The 18623-nt window shown below is 34.0% G+C and overlaps 1 long non-coding RNA gene and 1 other non-coding gene across 2 annotated transcripts; both read right to left on the bottom strand.

The window, feature by feature from the left end:
- Window positions 1–8045: 8045 nt before the first annotated feature.
- Window positions 8046–9203, bottom strand: LOC131168237 (uncharacterized). The gene is made up of 2 exons (XR_009140268.1): window positions 8673–9203; window positions 8046–8495 (listed from the first exon to the last, which is right to left on the bottom strand). It is a non-coding gene; the product is annotated as an uncharacterized LOC131168237 (long non-coding RNA).
- LOC131143604 (U6 spliceosomal RNA) lies at window positions 9038–9139 on the bottom strand. The gene has a single exon (XR_009133589.1). It is a non-coding gene; the product is annotated as a U6 spliceosomal RNA (small nuclear RNA).
- Window positions 9204–18623: the final 9420 nt, after the last annotated feature.

Here is an 18623-nt window from a genome sequence, read left to right as displayed (position 1 = left end):
CGCACATGTATGTTATGGGTGAATGATGCGTATGACTTAAATTTCACATTATACTTATCTACGCATTTGGAAATTGAATAGGCAGACCCTAGGTTGTGTATATACTGCTGTTTATCCGGCTTAACCTAGGTGATAAATTTTAAAATTTCAATTCACCCCCCCTCTTGGGAATACACCAATTCTAACAGTTTCTTCTTGTATTTTTATTTTTTTACTTTTTCGATTATTGAGGAATCCTCATCCTCTTTGTGCATTATTGTTACTTGACATATTTCTTTTTTTACAAAAAATAAATACAACAACAACAACAATAGAACAACAACAATAATAATAATAATAATAATAATAATAATAATAATAACAATAATGTCATTTCCCATTAGCTCCATATGTATCAAGATAAGTATCCCAATATATTTACTTTAACTAATAAAAGCAAAGGAAATGAATGGATAACTTTTTGGAGTGTTTTTATCCAAAAAAAGAAAAACCTATGGAGTACTCTTCAATGAGAATTGGTCACATGCCTTCCCATGCCCATTCTCTCCTACCAAAACCCAGAGAGAGAGAGAGAGAGATGGGAAAAGGTCGTGTGTTTGAGGTACAGAGCTTCTATATTATCTCTTACTTCTTTTATTTAAAATACATTCTATTGTTCTTGTTTTTAAATTCCATGTTTAAATTTCAAGCATTAAGGAATAATTTTTTCATCAATGATTATAAATTCATCAATCACATAATATTATATTCGTTTTTGAATGTATTATAATAGTGTAGAATTTATGTAGTGATTATTCATTAAATATATATTATTTGTTACGACAAGAATTTAGGGTATAATTAACTAATATTCTTTCTCATATAAAAATAGTTAGAAATTAAAATTTTAAAAATGATTATTACTTTGGCGTGTTAATATAAAAATTTTCGAGCCTTCTGGACTATTATGTCAATTACATGAGTAATGGTCTCAAACAATTTTTTTTCTTAATTACATTTTAAATCTATAATCTCTAATACTATAAAAGAGATTTTTCCTTTGGTGTCATCTTTCAAAAATACCAAATTTATCCCTATAACTGACAAAGATTATTCCAAACTCTCGTTTAACTACCTACAACTATCCCAATCAAATTTATCCCTACTAGCCATGGGCACGCACAGTAAGGGTATATAGTTATAGGGGTCTTTTGGATATTTAAGGATAATCATGGATAGTTATAGGGAAAAATTTGAGATTTTAAAAAGATGACACTAAATAGAGAAATCTCCTTTATAATAGTATAGATACTCATAATTATCTCAAAATACCCCTACAATTATCTCGCTCTTACACTATTTAATTTTTATTATTTTTAAATATTTTTAAAAAAAATTTAAAAAAATAACCGATTTAGCGCACACATAATGCGTGCCCATGGCTAGTTTCTATTAAAAAGGAAAAATATGAAATAGTTTCATGACATGAGACTCATAACCAAGTAAGATTTGGAACTCACTAATCAAACTATATTGTATAAATTGGAACTATAAAAAAGTTATAAGATCTATACAATTAAAATTCACCCCAAATTATATCTCTCACTTATATAAGTCTAAGTGAACATTTCAACTTAATGCGAGTAATGTAGGGTAACTTCTCATTGTATGTTCGGCTTGATCTTGAGAATTTATTAAATACGTGAGGCTTTCAAAAACTAAAAACAAATATCGGTGGAAGCAATGGAGCTTTGACATATTCAGCCTTCAAAAGCCCCTAAAGAAACAATCAGGGGAGGCAATGAAGCACTAATGGATGCAAGCATGAAAAGAGTCTTATGATTGTTGACACATGTTGACATGTGCCACGCCCAAGATAGTGGACATGTGTCAACACTACTTGATTTCCTATGATTTTAAAATTCTAGGCCCTTCATTATGTAAAGAACTCTTCTCTTTTGTGGGAGAACAAAAGGAGACCACACAAACATTCAAAGGACACATTATTAAGGTAAGTCTTCTTTGATGCCCTAAAGCTTGTGCACACCTATCCTGTTCAAATCCAATTGATGGTACTGCTCTGTTTATAGATCAAACCTTTTATTTTTCATGATCTAGCCAACCTCCCATGAGGATCATTCTTACAACTCTTTCTTTATAATCGTCAAACCATTGTTGTAGTACAATATCTTCATAAGAGATCAAGTCATTGGCCCTCGATTGAAGCTTTCAAGGAGATCAAATAAGAGGACTTGTCCTTTTGTGAAGAACACGTAGATCAAGATTTTGTACCATATTCTAATTTTAATAAAAATAATTTTTTTTGGAATACAATTTCACCCTTTTATTTCAAATTAGATATTTGGACACTTATCTTGTTTTGGATTATCCAACTACAAACAAAAAGGAGATTGGATTGTACTTGTGTGAAGAAATTAACATACAGATCAATGTTTTAAAAGGTGAAGGCAAAAAACAAGGCGTTTTAACCGTTATGAGACGAGGAGTAAACCTTAAGGCATTAAAGCATAAGCCTCTTGAGAACTGTTTTTTTGGATAAAAATATGTAAATAAATTATATATTTTTAAAAATTTTAGAAAATCAACTCATATTAGAACATTCCTTTCAATATAAACATGTTCCTAAGATTTTCAAACCAAATATAACTTAAAATTCACCTAGTGAAAAATGAATAAACCTCAACTAAAAAGGTGCAAAAGCTGCCTCTTGCATAAATGGGCTAGACTCAAAGTACATTATGTTGGCCCTCGTAGGGGATTTGGCACTTTAGAATAAGCCTTAAGGTGTTTTAAGCATGCCTCATCTTGAGGAGAGCCTTGTTTGAGCTTTCTAAATATTGTCTTTTAAACTAAAAAATAATACTTTTCAAGGGGGCAACTATCTCAAAAATAACTAATTTCATGGTGGTGGATGATGAGAATTGAGAGTAATGCAAAATGAGGCGATGGAGATGAAGTTCATTATATGCAAACCCATTATTGGCAATTCCACTCATGACTAAAATTTGCTCTATCATCCAACCAATCTTCAGCATAGAGGAGAGATTATGCTAAGGGAAAGCCTAGTATACAACCATCTCACCATCGAGAGGCTTCTAGTACCACACCTTTTACCAAGCTTCTTAACCGTTTAGAAGCTGTAGTCTTATATGGGTGATTTAGACTGTTCTCACGAAGTACACAAGGTGCTTGACGATTTGGACATGTTATATGATGACTGACACTAGATGTATCTTGTTGCTTTCCTTTTTTTTCTTTTTTCTCATGCTAGCTATGTGTTTTATAATTTGAGTGAAGGATTTAGTCAACACTCGGCTTGAAACCTTGAAATTTGCTTCTTTAGCAGCAAGCATGCATGAATTCTCTTGCACACTTGCAGTTCTTCTACTAGCCAGTGTTTGTGAGCTTCTACCTCTCCTATGCCAACTGATGAAAATAAACCTTCACTAGGTTCATCAGTATTTTGTAGACACAAATTCCTCATTATAATTTTCTTAAAGCTTCGATAATCAATTTTTTTAAGGAAATGACTCCATGAGGTGATTTACTAATGTTGCAACTTGTGAGCTCATTCGATTGGGTAGACAATTTTATGGCATGCAACGTCATTCACAAAGACCGATTGGCTTGATTTATTGAGGGTGCATCTACTTTAACACTTGTTCAAAATATGACTATCTTTTTAGGCCATAAAGTCCATGTCGGTTCAAAAGACAATTAAACTTTTATCAAGTCACGGAAGTTTAAAGAACTAATCACCGATTCAAAAGCAATTATTTAAGTTCTTCAGGACATGTGCTCGATTTTAAACAAGCTTTCATTGTTTATTCCTCTGTGACCTCTTAGTTTTGGGACTGAAACTACTTCTCATTACATAGATTGGTGGTCCTGAAAGTTTAAGGAATCTTCTATGGGTGCTCCCAAAACTACAATGACTGACAAAGGGAAGAGGAAAATTTTTCTTAAGCATTCTAAGAATTCGATTATGGTCTTTTTTTATGTCAATAGCACGGATACAACCTTTATGCTCATTCTTTTAGAGCAGAGTTAGTTTGCCTTGAGTAGCTTCCTGCAGTTGCTTTTACCCCTGCCTATGGCCAATGGAGATGGTGCTAAAATTGGAAGTTCAGAGAGCCATAATGGTCCGCAACCATACTTCAAGCACGAAATTATCAATTGATGCTTGGATGAATGGTATAAGCCATAAAAAGTTCGAAGATGTAAGTTTTATGCTACAATTAAAGGAGGTGCTAGAGCTGTACTTTGTCAATCCCAAGAATCTTATGGTCGGTCTACCATTTAAGCTTTTCCTCTCAAAAATTATGCAATCACATCCTCTGGACGCTATGGCACATTGCACCATCACAGTCATCTTTAAATAGCGGAGCCAGCTTGTCTTGAGTAGTTTCCTGTAGTTGCTTCTGCCTTCTACCGTATGGCCAATGGTGATGATGCTAAAGTTAGAAGGCTAGAAAGCCATGACCATTAGTAGTCTTACTTGAAGAAAATCAAGAGCTCTAGACTCAATCATACGCCAATCAGTGACAATGTTTTGCTCGTCTATCCAACCGTTTGCAGCTACTTTCATAAGGCTGTCAATAGCAACTCTCTACTTGCTCAAGAAAAGAAGCATCAAATACACCACATCCACTGGGCTGTCAAGCAAAGCTTTAGGTTCAGCTTGAATATCTAAATCATCACTCTAGCCTATAATCAAGTGGGAAACTTTCTTTTACAAAAAGAAGATAATGGGGATGCAAAATGAACAATAAAATGATCAATCTTATCATTCCCTCAACCAGCTAAGAAGAACTAGGGGCGCATATTTTTTGCCTTGTCCATATGACTAGATCTCATTTGGTGCTCAAAAGTACGAGTGTTGACCACCACTTTCCTGAGCTCCAACCTTAGTACCATCCCCGTTTTCCATAGGGGGTAGGGCAAAAGGAAGCTACACAATAGAAATTGGCTCCAAAGGATAAGCATAAAGGGTGGCATCCTTGTTTTTTCATTAGAAATTACCATAGGCAAATTCTTAGAATGCTTAAGCATAATCTTCCTTTTCCCTTTGTTAGTCATTGTACTATTGTAGCTTCAAGAGCTTTTGCAAAATATTTCTTAAATATTCTAGACAACCAATATATGTAACTAGAAATACTACAAGTCCCAAAGTCGAGAGCTCACCCAGCAAGCGACAATGAAAACAATGTTCAAAATTGAACAAAACTCCAAAAGAACAAAAATAATTGCTCTCGGGTACCAAAACAGCAATTAGTTTCCAATCATTGGCCCGCCCGATGAAAATCAAATTGCCCATTAAAGTGCGTGGACTACATGGCTTAACATCATGCCTGTATTCCATATGAAGGGTTAAGAAGTTAAAGCGTGGGACAACAGGGCATCCTTCAATCATCGGAATCAATTGACCACTTGTAACAAAAATCTAGCTCAGATCCTTGTCAATGATGTGGAATGCCATAAAGACATCTATGGGATCGAACTCACTTGCAAGTTGCAGCATTGGTAAACAAACCTCATGGAGTCATCTCAAATACCAACAAATATTATGATCAAAAGGAGTCTGTATCTGAAAGTACTGACAAGCATAAACATGATGCATACTACAAAGGAAATGATCCTCCTCATAAGTGTAGCGCAGATGAGGCAAAAGTATTGTTCAGGCCATTACATATACTAGCCAGTATTGGAACTACAAGAGGAAAATCATGTAGGCTCACTGCTCACCATCAAAGAAGCAACCTTGAAGGTTCGAGATCTTTCATTGGAAGTACAAAAGCACACAGAAAGAACAAACGAAATATTCTAAGGTGCATCTAACATCATTTATCATCTAGCACATCCAAATAATGAAGTGCCTAGTGTACTTCGTGGGACCACAGCCAACACTCACCCAAGAGATTCTGAACAAGTTTCAACAAATAGGTCTTTTTTCTAATCTCTTAGAAGAGACGCAAACTTACTTGAGGTCTTGAACCAAATCAAATCCATTCAAAAACGATGACTTTAGATTCCTTGCTCACTTGACTCTAAAGATGGTGATAAGCAATAAAGAGATGGTAACAACTAGAAAAGAGTAAGTTACAATGCGAATGGTTCAACCTCGTAAAACCATTTCTAATAAAAAGTCTATCCAGCAACTTCCATCGCAGCGCCATGTAATGAATTTTTCATCTGGAAGGGAGATTCTATTGAGGAGATCCTCAACACTCTCATACAGTGTGAGGCAACCACTCCCAGTAAAGTCAGATGTAGGAACAATTCCCCTCTAATTTGAAAACATATTCAAATTGTGGAAACAGTCACTTCAAGCAGGGAGGACAGCGGCATAAATCATGCCCTTCCAAACTCCCACGATATACAATTGGTGTTACATTTTTAGGGTCCTTAACAGTAACAAGATTACATTCATACCTGAAGGTCAATTATGGAATAGTCTCTCCAAGCATGGATGTAAGATTGCGTACATCACACCTTCATGGGAATTTCAATGGCAGTAACCTTAGTTTGAAATACAAGCACCCCAGCTCACTACCTTGGACAATAGTTTGCTATTTGGTTAAGAAGTTTGGTAAAAGGCATTGTACAAGAAACCTTTCAATGGCAAGATGACAGTAGAAGAGGCTTTCTCTTAGTATAATTTGTCCCCCACTACTAAAGACTAAAGGATGATAAAGCAAATCACAATCACGAAAAAAATTTCCATTGAAATTCATCTCCTCACTTATGTCATCTCTCATCATCTATCACCACCGTATTGCCTTTTTTTTTTTAAATGGTTTCCTTCTTGAAAAGCACCATTTTTTTTCTTCAAAAACGAAAAAAATGTCTAGTGAGCAAGTGAAAAACTATTAATGGTCAAGAAATTTTTTTTAAAATATAGACTAGCTTTCAAGTAATAAAAAAATAAAATAAAATAGAAATAGAAATAAAGATTTGCAAAATCAATTAAATCAGCACCTTGGATCGAACTCCAATGCGTAGAACACCACATGCTCACTCAAACAAACTCCATAATTCTAAAGACTATAAGAAGACAACTCAAATGGGTCTAATATGTCAAACTATGAGATAAGACATTTCACAACAATTCCAAGTCTCATGTTATGAACCTAATCACTGGGTAGGAGCATTGCGTGACAATCTCAAATGAAGCACAAGCCAAACCATGGGATAGGATCATTGCACAACAATTCCAAGTCTCATGCTATGAACCTAATCAATGGGTAGGAGCATTGCGTGACAATCTCAAATGAAGCACAAGCCGAACCATGGGATAGGACCAATGCACAATAATCTATAATGGGTTGTCACAAGGCACAAGTTGAACCACAAGGCAAGGTCATTGCAGGTAGACAAATGGAACTACAAGCCGAAGCACAAGACAAGAACATTATATGATAATCCAATAGAGGTCCACAAAAGTGCAACCATTGGGCATGATCATCAAGAGTGGACTAAGGGATCCAAGGTAGTAAAAAATGGGCCGTTACAAGTCAAACCATTAGGAAGAATAATCTGGTTGTCACAGGGAACGACGAGCCAAACCACAAGGTAAACTTTACATGGTAATCTAGAAGGAGTCTCATGAGTTGAAATGTGAGCAAGACCACACAAGTGGACAAAAGGACCCATGAGCCAAACCATGGGATAAGGACTTCATTAAGGTCAATATAAATTGTTCAAACTTACCAACCTGATCAATTGCATCATATGCAAGATACGTCTTCTCTCATAGTCTTAAGTTTATTTGGTGTAAGAAAAAAAATATACAAAATTATTTGGTTCATTGGATAGGAAGAAAAGGGGAAAACGTATAAAAGAAGGGAATGGATATTTTTTAGAAAAATTTGTGTTACTGTTGCAACTTTTAGAACCATAGCATGTGGAAGAAAAAAATGACTGGGTGTTGTGCTAGACTACTATGTTTGTATGCGCCTAAGATACAATAACTTTAACTTTACTCTCAGAAATCAAAGATGATCCACTTGTTCTGTTGGAAACTATATAGTTGGGGCTGCAACAACTAAAACACAAATGAAGATTCTGTTATTCACAAATAAGAAGCAGTTTCCAAAAAATATAAGAAATTATCACAACAATTGGATTACACAGATATGCAAAAAGCATATGAGGGAGAGAGAGAGAGAGAGAGAGAGAGAGAGCATCAGCAAACTCATTCATGGAATAATGGATCCTTCTCAGTTGAATTAGCACATCTTATGAACCAAGCTCCAAGATTTCTTTATAGTAATCCTTCTCAGCGAAATGACATCCCTTCATTTATTGCTTTGCCATTCGAGAAGGTTTAGATGGCTAGGAACAAAGTTCTATTTGAAGAGGAGCATATAAAGTCCTTTTTCCTTACTTCCTCTGTAAAAGCAGCATTCTCTACCTCTTCATTTCTCTTGCCTTTTTCTGAGCAACCAAACAAAGCACACTAATCTCCTTCGTAGAAATTCAAGAACCACCAACAACTAAAACACAAACGGAGATTCTGCTATTAACAAATAAGAAGCAATTTCCAAAAAAAAAAAATACGAGAAATTATCACAGTGGTTGGACTATCATGGAGAAGTAGCAGAAATTCATAGACACGCTCTCTCCTGAATTATGGGTGGGAAGTTAAAAATCTAAAAACCAACTCTGCCTACCTTTTTATTTGGCTTTTCTCAGCAACCAAACAAAGCATAATAGTGAAACTGATAGAAATTCAAAACCATCAACAACTAAAATACGCACAGCGCGAATTTGTCTTTATTAGTATAACAAATTATCCCAGCAATTGGATTATCATGGAAAAGTAATAGGAATTCAGACACCCACTAACCAGAAGCATTTGTGGAAATTCTAAGAACTAAGAAGCAGTTCCTGCGAATTACAAGAAATGATGGCAACAGAGTTTCGATTATAATGGAAGAGTGAAAAATTCATAGACACCCGCTACCCTTTTCCAGAGTAAAGATGAGCAAAAAGTGAAGAACAGAACCGTCGGAAGCCCGGGCGGAGAGAAACGGAAAAAAATTTGGACCATTTCTCGATTTGTGCGTGTCATCCTTGCGCAGGGCCATGCTAATCTTCTCTGTATCGTTCCAATTTTATCGGATGTCTCCGAAGAGACCAGCTCCTTCGCTTTCTTCCGGGTTTATTAAGCATCGAGAACTTCTTCGCCCAATCGATGTGGGACGGCTCGAACCCCAAGAAAATTTAAAATGAATTTATCAATTTTCTAGTTCTTAAAAGAAATATCCAAAGCATTATTTTCATATTTATTCTTATTTTGATGTGTTTGTTATTTTTTTGAAAAGAAATACAATTTGCGAGTTTTAATAATTTTCTCTAAAATATTCGAAAGACAATTAAAAATCATTTTGAATTTGTTTAAATAACAATAAGAGTCATTCACTTAAAAATAAACATTTTGAAATACTGTAAAGTATTGTATTGTTATTTTTTTTTTAAATAATTTTTAATTTAAAAAAAAATATGTGTGTAGTTAGTTGTTAACAAATTTGATTAATTGCATTAATTATACAGAATGATTTATCCTAGAAATATCACTATTTCCTTAATGTTATGAAAGCTATTTTTCTTTTTCTCATTAGTTTTAGTCTTATTTTTAAAATTTTAAAATATTCCTATAATTATTAGTTTCTTTAGTTAACTAAAGTGATGTAGCAACAAAATAAAACAAAAAATTAATTGTTAGCATTCTAAAATTCAACTTTGACAAAATCATTTAGCACGTGAAATGTTTGTCACGAATTGGATAAATCTACTTTAGCATACTACAATAAAAAATAGATAATTTCTTGTCTCAACTAAGTTGTCACGAATTTCGCAGCTTGGACTTGCACTTCTTCCCCAAGCAAGAACTTTATCCAAGTGTTTAATCTATTCAACATTGTCAATCAAGGTACAAAAGAATGCTTTAGTATACTAAATTTATTTCAGATAAATTTGGACTAGGGAATGAAATTCTTCTTTTCTTTTATATATTCATAAGCTTATGGGAAGAAAAAAAAAAACTTTAGAAGCTGTTAGGCTCCAACTGATTTCACCTTCTTGATTAGAATTTAGAAAAACAGTGAAAGAATCCTTAAAGTCTTTTACTTTACTTGATAATCTTTTAGGCCAAGACCAAAAGTTATTGTTGGTGATTCCTTCAACTTTTGAATTAGGATTCCTAATATAATCGAAAAATGAGGTCCATAGTTTTGCGAGGATTGTTATTCTTTGAGTCTATTTATTTTTTATTTTTTCGTTAGTGAAGAAAAAAATTATGACAACACATTTGCTCACGCTGCTTTTTTTCATTTTATGTTAGCTTTACGCTATTTCCATAAAACTAAGAAATAAAATTTATTGTTTTTTATTATTTTGTCAACCTACTATCATAATAATATACTTTTAAATTAAAATTAAGAATAAAATGATAATGTGAATATTAGATATAATTAAAATTCAACTTTGACCAAATCATTCAATTCAATTGTAATTTAACTTTTGAAAGAATTTTAACTTTAAAATTGAAAAATTAATTATTAAATAGGGGTAAGTGACTTTTATTACATTGTTTTTGTATTCTTTTTGTGCAAAGTTCAAGTGTTTTTTTTTTTTAGGAGAATATAAAAATTAATTTCTTACATAAGAGACTATTGACTATTTGTCGCTCTACCAAAAAAATTGATAAGATCTCCTTTATTTTCTTTCAATCAGTTATAACTTTCTAATTCTGTAATTTCAAACCAAAAAAAAATTCATTCTATTACTTATGGAAGTATTAACTTTATTCATTATCATTATTATTTTGAAATCATCTAATAAATTAATAATTATATTTAAATAATGCTTAATCATAATTGAATTAACTTTATTTAATTAATAAAAGTAATTAAAGAAAAATTAAATAAGATGTCACTATTGCACATAATATTTGCAAATTTAAAAACTTAATTTGTTAAGATTGATATCTTTATGGAACCTAATCAAACCAAAAAAATCACTTGTTGACATTATAAAAATTCAACTTTGAGAAAATCATTTAGCATATGAAATATTTGTGAACTTAATTGTAATTTACCCTTTGTAAGAATTTTGACTTCAAAATTACGAAATTAATTCTTGATTAGGGATAAGTGACTTTTATTTCATAGTTTCATTGTAGCTGTATTATTTTTGTATAAAGTTGAAGTATTTATTTTTTTTAAGAACGTATGAAAATTAATTTCTTTCATAACATTATGCTATGCAAACTATTAAGTGTTTGTCACTCTATTAACAATTTTGATAGGATCTTCCTTATTTTCTTTCAATACGTCATAATTTTTTAATCATATGTAATTCTAAATAATAAAATAAAAACTTCTTGAGCCCAATATCTATTTATAAACTGCAGAATTGTAGCTTAGGATAATTAAGTAGGGAAATATATTATGGAAATTGAAAAGATAAATTATTTTGGTCTTAGGAGAATTAGGAGAGGGATATAATTATGAGTGAGTTATAAACATAAATCATGCATTAGTTTCTTCATTTGAAAGAGACCACACTGAGAGAGAGAGAGAGAGAGAGAGAGAGAGAGAGAGAGAGAGAGAGAGAGAGAGAGAGAGAGATTATCAAAGTACTACAACAGTATTAATATGACTGGACCTTAACCCTAAGACAACTCTCGGTGCTGGCCCCATAACCCACTCTGCAAGATGATGAGAGCTTCAAAAGGACACACTTAGAATTGGAGACGCCAAAGGTACCCGTTGTTAGATGAAGAATGGAATTAGCTGCATTGACAAGAGATAAACAAGAATGTGAAGTTGCGTATAGATGTTTACTGAGGTTCCATATTTTCTACCACTCATCTGTTTTTCAAGATGTCCAACTTCAGATGAAGGTTGGACCATGGCAATCTAAAGTTAGAGCACCGGATGACCAAGGTTTGCCATCTGCTTTGCATAACGTGCAATTATGATCAAGAGGTACTCAGCTGTCGAATCAAAAAAAAGAAAAAAAAAACACACACGCACGCACACACACACACATCCCAATACAATCATAGCATGTGGGATTGAAGTTTAATCGAATTGAGCTCAAATTCAAAAATTATATTATTGATTGAATTGAAATCCATTTCGAATGTGCATACACCGCATTGTTGACTCAACCCAGATCTCAAATACTCATGTATCGAGGAAAACAGGAAATCTTTCACAACAGAGTCATTTGGGATCACCACTACAAGCATCAAAATGATACATTTAGTTTTGACTTAAGATGATTACAAAGGAAAAGTAGGCACCGCATACAGTAACAAAGCAAAGTAAGGAATTTACCCTACTACTAAGGAATACAAATACTCGCAAAAAAAAAAAAGCAAAGGACAACTCTCAGAAATTGCAGTTACTTGAAAATCCATCATCATCAGCAGCAGCAGCAGCAGCAGCATCTTCATGCTCTGTCACATTTTTCTTTATGAACTTCTTCCAAAACTCTTCAACAACTAATTTTCTTGATGGCTCACTTCCCCAATGTCCATCATTAAGCACAGATTTGACTGAGAGAGAACCAAAGCAATTAAGAAACACATAATATTTTTACGGAAACATTCAAAACATAACTGCAGCGTTTCAATAGAAACTTCTTTTTGAATTAAGGCAGTAGGTTAGTTGAAAAAAAAAAAAAGGAAAAGCAGATATTCCAGCCTCAAAATGTCAACATGCAGGTCCTTAGCTCCAATGGATTACTCGGAGCCATTCACCAGAAACAAACAATTAGACGTCATTAGTCATCTCGATCCATACTGAAATAGTGAAATTCGTTAAGGAGGTGATTGAATTATATGGCTTGCAAATTAAAATAAGATCTAAAAATTTCACACCAAGTTGCAAAACATGTTTAAGAGAAGTATACGGGAACAACAACAGAGAACTCAAATTGATATTTTCCCTCCAGCTGGACAATCATAGGTCATATTCACATTATACAGCAAACTAATTACACTTACCCAATGTTTGGTATGCTGGAATTAATAGATCAGAAGTGAAATGGATATGGGCCATATGGCTAATATATAAATTATAAAGATCAATTCTATTTCATCCCATTCCATTCTTGTGTACCAAAATAAATGGTAAAAGAACCCCAGCAGTCCAACAAAGTACATGCAGATGCAGGGAGCAAGATAAGTCAACAGGAGCATTGTGACAATAGCGATAAAACATGACAACAAACACAGAATTTGTCATGAAATCTAATAAAGTATTTGTATTTTAGAAAGAAAGATTGCATACATTATGCCCTCCCAACAATGCTAACATGGAATAGGTGGGCCTTGTTCATAGATAAAGTTGAAGAGTACTTAGCATCCACAAGTATGTCAACTGCATAAGTGGGGGAGAATGTCATGATCTAATTTTGGTTAGGGCATTATGCTTGCCCTTGACCACTTGTCTTGTGTGGATAGGATTAGTACCCATCAAGTAAATACTAGTGTAGGTTTTATACTTAAAGTAGGATAATGCCTAGTGAAAATAGTGTATATGATTCCTCGGTCACTTTGATGTTTCATAGTGATAGAGCGAGAATCGCATAAAAAGATGGGAGGTGAGCTTCATCAATCATTGAGAAGCTCGCTAGCTACTGCAAATATGCTTAGCTTACTTGCCCCCTAGCTAAACACATGCAGCTTACGAAGATATGAATAATGAATTTCATTGTCATTGCCTTACAACTTATCTTGCATCTCTCATTTGCTTCTAATTGTTTACTGCTTCCACTTACTTTGTATTCAATGGTTGTGAACTTTTTCATCTACTAACTCGTTAAGCTAGTGTGTTATAACTAGTGCTACATGACCTTTCACGAGGTGTGAAATATTTGGCCCATGACACCTCGTCTTACACCCCTCAACAGACTAAACCAAGATTTAGGTTCACCACTCACTGTAACAAAAAATAAAACATGGAAATGCAACCCCTTGTCTCGTAATGTCACCTCTCCTAAAATCCTTCTGTAACAAAAAAATATTAGCTAAGAAATCCTTCCTAACCTTGTCATAAGCTTTTCCAAAGTCTAATTTAAAAATAGTCCCCTTCTCCTTTCTCCTCTAGACGTCCTCCACCACCTTATTAGCAACCAAAATAGCATCTGCAATCAGCCAATGCCCCAAAAATGCACTTTGAGCCTTAGAAATAGCATTATGAAGCACAAAACTCAACCTATTAGCTAGCAATTTAACAATAAACTTATACATAATAGAAACTAAGTTATAGGTATAAAATCAGAAAATATTAATAGATCTACCAATCAAGGTATTCTCCCAAAAGGGGGGGTGAATTGGGATTTAAAAACTCTTTCCTTACTTTGTATTTAGAAATCCCTTGTTTGAATATACGTTCAGCAGCGTTTACTTTCAACAAGTAATCAGCCGTTAATGATCATGTTATTGATAATTAATCAAGTTGAATTAACATTCAATTTCAAGTTCAAATCTTTTAACTGATTAATTTCCAAAAATCAAATCAGGATAGATTAGAAATAAAACTCAGATTTCAATTTCAAAAATTAAATTTTATTCCTTTACTATCAATAAAATATGATTTTCAGATATTGTATTTTTGAAAACTTTCAATTCAAAATAACTTGTTGCTGTTTTAATCTTCAAAAATCGGAACTTCAAAGAATATTCAATCCAACCAACAAGTTAATGTATGTTGAATTTAAATATGCTTTCAAAACAAGATTCCAGCACTCCCCAAAGTTTAGCAACATATAAAAATCATCCACGCAGTTAATATACTTGCAAAAAATAAAGAGAATAGGGAGAAGAGCTTAGAAACGGATTTTTTACAAGGTTCGGCCTGCAGCCTACATCCTTGTCCCAAGCAACCGCTGTGAGGATTCCAACTTTCTTATTAGGCAAAGTTACAACCTCTCTCCTTCTCAGGTGGAGATCCCTCTCTAACAAAAATACCCCTTCTCGTTAGCCAACGATTTAACAACCCTAAATCGTCAAAAAACAACACAAAATAGCAAACTTATTGCCGGACAATGAATACTCTCAGTTAGAGCTGATTTGTACAAGTTAAAAGCACATAAAAGCACAATATACTTCAGCAAATAATCAATATAAAGAGATGAACCTCAAAGTAAATATAACTGGGATTCTTTAGATTTGAAAATTCTCAGTTAGTGCACAAGAACCTCAATCCTTAATTCAGCAAACACTCAGCAATAGCTTGTCAGGAAATATTCAGCAAGAACTCTTTGAAAGAATGAGAATTAGATCAATAGCTAATTGCTTGTAATTGTTGGTGTGTGTAATCCTTGGATTTAATATGTATTTATAGATAGAAAAAGTAATATTTCATGTTCCCCAAGTTTACTTGCAGTATTCCCCAAGTTTTTACAAAGTTCGGTGGCAAAGAAATCAAATTAGGAAACTTTCTCTCGCTGTTAAAATACAACAATCAGTCGACTGTGTATATGGGTCAATCACATGACCCCTTTGAAATCAACGTATTTTTCAAACACAAAAGGGTGTCAGTCGCCTGTGCCCTAAGGGTCAGTCATCTGTGCCTAATCTGTCTGTTCAGTTATAACAGTATATAAATCATCAGTCGCCTAAGCGTGACTTGTCAGCCGCTTGGCCTATTTCTGTTTGTTAATTTATTTAGCATAAAATATATCAATCGCCTGGCATTTCAAAACACATGCTTTTGACAAATTAGTTTCCAAAACCTATTTAGCTTTCATACTTGGCATATTAATTTGAAACTTTTAAAAATATTTTTTCCGGGGTTTTCAAAATCAGGTTTCTAAGTCAATATTGAATCCTAAGAGCTTCAAACACTTATATTGAAAATATGCGAAGTACTTACATGAGACTTTTAAACAACTATGACGCTTCTATTCCCTAAGTCTTCATGTATAGCTTGACTTCAAGCTTCGATAGTCTTTAACTTCATAAAATCTTGTAGCATTAAGTTTGATTTTTTCAACAGATTTTGTCAAGCACTTGTTCTTGATCTGAATTACTTTGAGTCACTGGAACTTGAACACTTGAGTCCTAAATCATCACTTAACCAAGCATGTTAAGTTCCTCTGATTTGTTATCATCAAAACAAGATTCTAAACCTTGTGACACCGACAATCTCTCACTTTTTTATGATGACAAACAAGGAGATAAAAGGTGAGTAAGCCTTAAAAGGCTCCCCCTTAATGATCACGTTATTGATAATAAATCAAGTTGAATTAACATTCAATTTCAAGTTCAAATCTTTTAAGCATGCCTCATCTTGAGGAGAGCCTTGATTGAGCTTTCCAAATATTGTCTTTTAAAATAAAAAATAATACTTTTCAAGGGGGCAACTATCTCAAAAATAACTAATTTCATGGTGATGGATGATGAGAATTGAGAGTAATGCAAAATGAGGAGATGGAGATGAATTTCATTGTATGCAAACCCATTATTGGCAATTCCTCTCATGACTAAAATTTGCTCTATCATCCAACCAATCTTCAGCATAGAGGAGAGATTAAGCTAAGGGAAAGTCTATTATACAACCATTTCACCATCGAGAGGCTTCTAGTACCACACCTTTTACCAAGCTTCTTAACCAAATAGATGAATTCAATCCAAGGAAGTGAGCTGGTGTACATGTTTTCACTATAAGGAAATTTTCCCAATATCTTACTTTGTTGGGAGAGGATGGAGGACACTTGGAATATAATTGTACCTTCCATGAATTTTGGTATTCTGAGACAAATTCATTACATGCTGCGTAACACAAAAGAAATAAGACCCGTTATACTGAAACCCGTTTAGAAGTTGTAGTCTTATATGGGTGATTTAGACTGTTCTCACGAAGTACACAAGGTGGTTGACGATTTGGACATGTTATATGATGACTGACACTAGATGTATCTTGTTGCTTTTCTTTTTTTCTTTCTTCATGCTAGCTATGTGTTTTATAATTTGAGTGAAGGATTTAGGCAACACTCGGCTTGAAACCTTGAAATTTGCTTCTTTAGCAGCAAGCATACATGAATTCTCTTGCACACTTGCAGTTCTTTTACTAGCCAGTGTTTATGAGCTTCTACCTCTCCTATGCCAACTGATGAAAATAACCCTTCACTAGGTTCATCAGTATTTTGCAGACACAAATTCCTCATTATAATTTTCTTAAAGCCTTGAGAATCAATTTTTTTAAGGAAATGACTCCATGAGGTGATTTACTAATGTTGCAACTTGTGAGCTCATTTGATTGGGTAGACAATTTTATGGCATGCAACATTATTCACAAAGACTGATTGGCTTGATTTATTCAGGGTGTTGTCCTACACCCCATCTACTTAACACTTCGTTCAAAATATGACTATCTTTTTAAGCCATAAAGTCCATGTCGGTTCAAAAGACAATTAATTTTTTATCAAGTCAAGCCAGTTCAAAGAACTAATCACCTATTCAAAAGCAATTATTTAAGTTCTTCAGGACATGTGCTCGATTTTGAACAAGCTTTCATTGTTTATTCCTCTGTGAGCTCTTAGTTTTGGGACTGAAACTACTTCTCATTACATAGATTGGTGGTCCTGAAAGTTAAAGGAATCTTCTATGGGTGCTCCCAAAACTACAATGACTGACAAAGGGAAGAGGAAAATTTTTCTTAAGCATTCTAAGAATTCAATTATGGTCATTTTTTATTTTGATAGCACGAATACAACCTTTATGCTCATTCTTTTAGAGCAGAGTTAGTTTGCCTTGAGTAGCTTCCTGTAGTTGCTTTTACCCCTGCCTATGGCCAATGGAGATGTGGCTAAAATTGGAAGTTCAAAGAGCCATAATGGTCCCCAACCATACTTCAAGCACCAAATTATCAATTGATGCTTGGATGAATAGTATAAGCCATAAAAAGTTCGAAGATGTAAGTTTTATGCTAAAATTAAAGGAGGTGCTAGAGCTGTACTTTGTCAATCCCAAGAATCTTATGGTCGGTCTACCATTTATGCTTTTCCTCTCAAAAATTATGCAATCACATCCCCTCAACGCTATGGCACATTGCACTATCACAGTCATCTTTAATTAGCGGAGCCAGTTTGTCTTGAGTAGCTTCCTGTAGTTGCTTCTGCCTTCTACCGTATGGCCAATCGTGATGATGCTAAAGTTAGAAGGCTAGAAAGCCATGACCATTAGTAGTCTTACTTGAAGAAAATCAAGAGCTCTAGACTCAATCATACGTCAATCGGTAACAATGTTTTGCTTGTCTATCCAACCGTTCACAGCTACTTTCACAAGGCTGTCAATAGCAACTCTCTACCTGCTCAACAAAAGAAGCATCAAATACACCGCATCCACTGAGCTGTCAAGCAAAGCTTTAGATTCAGCTTGAATATCCAAATCATCACTCTAGCCTATAATCAAGTGGGAAACTTTCTTTTACAAAAAGAAGTTAATGGGGATGCAAAATGAACAATAAAATGATCAATCTTATCATTCCTTCAACCAGCTAAGAAGAACTAGGGGCGCATATTTTTTGCCTTGTCCATATGACTAGATCTCATTTGGTGCTCAAAAGTACGAGTGTTGACCACCACTTTCCTGAGCTCCAACC

Source organism: Malania oleifera, chromosome 11, assembly GCF_029873635.1.
Source record: "Malania oleifera isolate guangnan ecotype guangnan chromosome 11, ASM2987363v1, whole genome shotgun sequence".
Taxonomy (NCBI): domain Eukaryota; kingdom Viridiplantae; phylum Streptophyta; class Magnoliopsida; order Santalales; family Ximeniaceae; genus Malania; species Malania oleifera.
The sequence above is the reverse complement of the archived record's forward strand: the minus strand, read 5'-3'. Positions and strand labels throughout refer to the sequence as shown.